Here is a 5,422-nt window from a genome sequence, read left to right as displayed (position 1 = left end):
CTGGCCGGTCCCGCGGCGGGACCCAGAGGGAGCTGGGGGTCGCTCCCCCGGCCTCGTCCCCTGGCGGGCAGTTTAGCGCGAGGGAGAAACGCGTCTCCCGCCCCACGTCCGGTGGACTCGCCTGTCGCCGGAGCTTTGAGCCGAGGACTCGGTTTGGATTAAGGAGAGGGGTTCCGAGGAGCGTTGATCGTAACCCCTTGTGAGCCCGCGGCGGGGACCCAGGAGTCAGCCCTCGGAGAGCGCTGACCAGGCCCTAGGGTGGGAGGACCCGGCGCCGTGCGCCAACGACCCCCTCCCCTAAGCGCCCTGTGCGTCTTTTCTCTGCCCGAAGGCCCCAAGTGTAACCCCAGCCCCCTCCTCGCCTCCTGGAAGGCACCCAGGAGCGGCGCGAGGACTTCCTGCCCACCGATGGCAAGGGACGGGGGTGAGAAAAGCAGGTGAGATGCCCCTTAGTCCCGAAGGCTTGGCTTGAGAACTCGCAAGAGGCTCTTTGCGATGCTGTTTGCAATACGCAGAGCAACACAGAACTCGGTAGAATAAGGTGGAAGCACCTAGTTCGTTCCGAATCACGTGCTGCCTTGGCTCGGCGCTCCTCCCAGCGCAGGGCTCCCCGCTCTGCTCTCCCCCTGCGCCCCCGCCCTTGGGCCCGCACTGCGAGACCGTCCGGACTACGCCCCAGTCCCACCGTCTCATACTTCACTCGTGTCGCCGTTGTCTGAGTAGAAGGCCCTCGAGAACCACCGTTAGCAGATAGGTCAGGTTCGGGTGTCTTCTGCTGGCGATCTGCTTACTTCTGCTTTGAACAGTGTTTGGAGCCCCCAGGGATGACACGGTCACCCTACCCCAGAGACCTGCTCACTCGCCAGTCTGTGGCCCACAGTCTGTCTGGCGGCAGTTCTCTGGGGATTCCTTTCTCCTTCTTTTAGCAACGCTCTGGAATTTTCGTTGGGATACGTGCACCTCCCGAGAGCAGACCAGTGGCCTGGGGAGCCAGCTCCATCCCCCCGGGCGGGTGAGAGGTGGGCATGGCGTCTGTCTGGCTTGGCAGCGGGTCCTACCCCCTGCTAGAATTCCTGCTTCAGGGATGAACACACAATCCCCTTCTGGCTGGTGAGGCGTAGAAAAGAGCTTTCCTGGGGCTGGGGAGGTTGGAGGAATGGTCTCTGCTCTCCTGAGGGAACCTTCAGAGACTTTCCCTGTGCTGGGAGGAGGAGGAAGCAGCAGTCTCGGAACTGTTGGTCACCATCTTCCCATCCCCGGAGCTGGTACCAGGGCCAAGACAGCTCCTGCATCAGAACCACAGCATCGAGTCGCCCAGAAACTCAGGCCTCCCCGGCATCATGGAACCGCTGAGTCAGCAGCGCCGTCGTTAAGCCCCCTTCATCGCTTTTTTCTTGAATACAAATGGAAAATCAGAATTGTTTGCCAAAGGGAGTAGCTGTGATACAATAAAAACAAAACAGTATGATTATATGTTTAAAAACAAAAATAAGCAACAGAGCCCTAGTCGGAGCCGTGTGGCAGTCACTACATGTCCTGAAATCACGCTCACACCACACAACAGCCAGAAGGCTGGATAGAATACATATATATATATAGTGTTACATCCTTTAAAATTACAGCGGCATTTGCGAGAAACTTGGGAAATCCTCAGACACAAAGGTGAAGCGGGAGTGTCTCCCCAAGGGACTGGTGGCAGGCGTCTGAAATCATCTAACCGCCTCTGGCAGTGCAGGTTTGCGGACAGGGGCTCGGGGGTGGATGACAAGTAAAATCAAAGGCTTCAGTAAGTTGGGAAGCTGGCTAGGACACCAGCACAGCGAGTCAACACCCAAAAAGCTCTATCCTCAGAGAAAGAATGATGTTTTAAAAAAAAAATGTATATCCACCCCACCGGAGGGTAATGATCAATCAGCTTGTCTCTATCTCTTACTCTTAGCTCTCAGTGGAGCAGGAATAATGTGCCCCTGAGACTTTGTGACTACAAGCAAGCCCTCAGATGAGGGATCCGAACCGAAATTCCCACTAGCTTTGAGGTTAGAAAAATGTCAAGCCAAGAATTCCATCTAAAGGGGTCCTCGATTGTTCGCGCCTAGGCACGCAGCAGAAGCACACTCATATCCCCTGTCGTGGAATGCTGCTGGTGATGGTTAGGCTCACATGCCATCTCGACTGGCCTCAGGGATGCCCCGAAAGCTGGTCAAACATTATCTCTGGGTGTGTCTGTGAGGGTGTTTCGGGAAGAGATTAGCATCTGAGTCAGGAGACTGAGTAAAGCAGGCCTGCCCTCCGCAGCACGGTGAGCATCACGCCGTCCGTTGAGGGGCGCTCTCCAGCAAAAAGGCTGGAGGAGGCTGAATTTGCCTTTTCTGCCTGAGCTGAGGTGTCCTCTTCTCCTGCCCTCGGTCACACAGTTCTCAGACCTTCAGATTCAGACTGAATTATGCCACAGGCCTTTCCTGCTTCTCCAGCTTGCTGTTGGTAGATCAAGGGACTTCTTGGCCTCCATAATCACGTGGGCTAATTTCTATAAAAACACACACACACACACACAAACACACACACACACGCCCTATTGGTTCTGTTTCCTTTGAAAAAACCTGACTGATACACTCCTCAACCCAGGAAAAATTTCCACACAGACACAATTAGAATGAGCGTTAATTTAATTAAAAACAATTAAAATAAGACATAAGAAAGTCTAGAAGAACAACACGCTATGGAATCAGACCATAAATATTGGCGTTATCAGACACAGATGAAAAAAAGTGTGTTTACTATTTAAAACAATAAGGATTCAAAAAGGAATAAGAAGCAAATATTGTTTAAAATTATGTGGCAGAACTGGGGAGAAAATACTGAACTTTTTTTCTATTTTTTTCTATTTCTAGAAGAAAAAAGAACTTCTAGAAATAATTTTTAAAAAATGTATTTTCAATAGCTAAAGAGGGAATCAATGACACAGAATATAGACCTGAAGAAATTATCCGAAATCCACACAGAGGGACAAAGTTAATTTTAAACATATAGGAAAGAGAAGCTAAGTGGTATGAAGAATAGAGTATGAGGACCTAAAAATATGTCTAATTAGGTCTCCAAATGTAATAATAGAGAAAACATGGTAGAAACAATATTTGAAGCGATAATGATTGAGAGTCTTCAAAAATCGATGGAAGTCATGAATCTTTAAATTATCGAAGCACAACAAATTTCAAGCAGAAAAAAAAGAATCCACTGTCAAACATAATATAGTGAAATTGCAGAACCCCCAAAATAAAGAGATCTAAAAAGCAACTTAATTTCAAATGGTTCATCGAGAAAAAGCCGTGTATGGAAAATCGCTAAAATCAGTTAGGTCCAGAAGGAGGGTGTGCATGTGTTTGTTTACTAACCTTTCACGTTTTCCGCATCTTAGAAATGTGTCGCCATAAAAAGCCGCAAAAAAAAAAAAAAAAAAAACTACAAAGGTATACCACTTAAATGGCAACAAAAAACTAGTTACCTTGACTAGATCTACCTAAATATGAGAAAGCTCTCATGGAGAAAGTCATAAGCTTCTACTAAAAGGCATTACAGACAGTAAATGGAGAGAGATGCAGCTCACATACGGAAGATGCAGTGTTATAAGGATGTCAGCTGCCTCTTCAAATTGGCAGATTTAATATAACCGCAACCAGAATTCTAACGTATGTGTATTGGGGTTCATCGACGAGCTTAGTCTGAAATACGTTTGCGAGAGCATGGGAAATACGAAGGGCCACAAATCGCCAAGACGCACCCGAAGAAGAGGAAAGATTCAGCAGCATTATTCTCAAATAGACTGTTCCATTCAGGAGACAGAGCGTAGGAGGCTGAGTCTGGAAACTTTGTTACAGGAAGCGTAGGAAAGAGAAGGAACAATCAGGAACTGTGTGTGTGTGTGTGTGTGTGTGTGTGTGTGTGTGTGTGTGTGTAGACAGGAGTGGTTGCAGGTGGCGTGCAGACCAGGGGAGAAGTCTAATGGGAAAACCCATTGTCCAGATGGATAAAGATGGAGTTAGAATCCTACATCGCATCATACATGCAAATCAACGTGGGCGGATCGAAGACCGTAAGTGTTAGAACTTCCGGAGGCTGCGGTGGCCTCGTACCGTGACGGTGTCACTAGAAGTCCATGTCCTGTGCGTTTCCGGTGTGGCTAGGCCGTAGAGACGTTGGGAGATTTGCTGGGCAGCAGTGAGGCAGGGCCAGCTTGTCACTGGTCGGTGGACTCACCTCCTTGGCCGAGGCCGGGGCCCGGCCTGCAACTGCCACGCTTTCCTGTGTCCTCCAGCTTCTCTGGCTCCGGGCAGTGGGTGTGCTTAGCTCTGTGGCCGTGAGCCCCAGCCCCGCTCTGCAGGACGCCGGCATGGGGTCAGGGCAGTGGTCCGGCCTCGCGGGCTTCGGCTCATGCAGGTGGGTCCCGGCTTGTCCCCGCTCTCCCCGTTACGTCTGCTGAGCGCTGGATTATGACGTCTCGCCCGAAGTCATGTGTTGAATCCTTAGCCCCAGTGTGACTATATTTAGAGACTGGCTTTTAGGCAGTTAAGGCTAAATGAAGTCCCAGGGGGGATTGGTGATAGGCTTGGTGGCCCTTATAGGAAGGAGACCCCGTCCTCCGTCTCTTTGTGGCTCTGTCTCCGTCTCCCTGTGCACACCCTGAGGACAGGCCACATGAAGACACAATGAGAAGATGGCCATCGACAAGCCAGGAAAAGAGCTGTCGCTGGGACCCGAACAGGCCAGCACCCCAATCTCAGACTTCCAGCCTCCAGAACTGTCGGAAAATAAATGTCTGCTGTTGCGGCCGCCAGCCGGTGGTACTTTGCCACGGTGGCCCCAGCAGGCCAAGACACCGGCCTTCCCTGCCCTGCGGCCCTCAAGCTTCAGCCTCAGATCTGGAGACCAGAGTCACCTGGAGCTTGGTTAGGCAGCTCCCTCAGCTATGGAAGGTCAAGTGCACTAACCCACCCCTTCTGAAAACACCCAGACATGCGTCATTGTAGTGCCTGGAACGCACATGAGAACCAGCCGGGGCTCCGACATGGAGGAACCGCAGGACATTAGGGTGACTGGAATAAGCCAGACACAGAGGGACAAATACTATGCGAGTCCACTTAGATGAGGCCCCTGGGGCCATCGCATCCATAGAGACAGAAAAACAGTGGGTGCCCGGGGCTGGGGAGGGGGCCGGGGAGTTAGTGCTTAACGGGAACAGTCTGGTTGGGGAAGATGGAAAGTTCTGGAGATGGATGGTGATGACAGTTACACTACCTGGTGAGTGTGTCTCATGCCGTTGAAACGTACACCTAAAAATGATTAAAATGGTAAATTGTACGTAATGTATATTTCACCGCAAAAACAAACAGACGCCAAACTGGCAACAGTGAAGGTTACTCGATGC

Source organism: Pteropus alecto, unplaced genomic scaffold, assembly GCF_000325575.1.
Source record: "Pteropus alecto unplaced genomic scaffold, ASM32557v1 scaffold97, whole genome shotgun sequence".
Taxonomy (NCBI): Eukaryota; Metazoa; Chordata; class Mammalia; order Chiroptera; family Pteropodidae; genus Pteropus; species Pteropus alecto.
The sequence above is the reverse complement of the archived record's forward strand: the minus strand, read 5'-3'. Positions refer to the sequence as shown.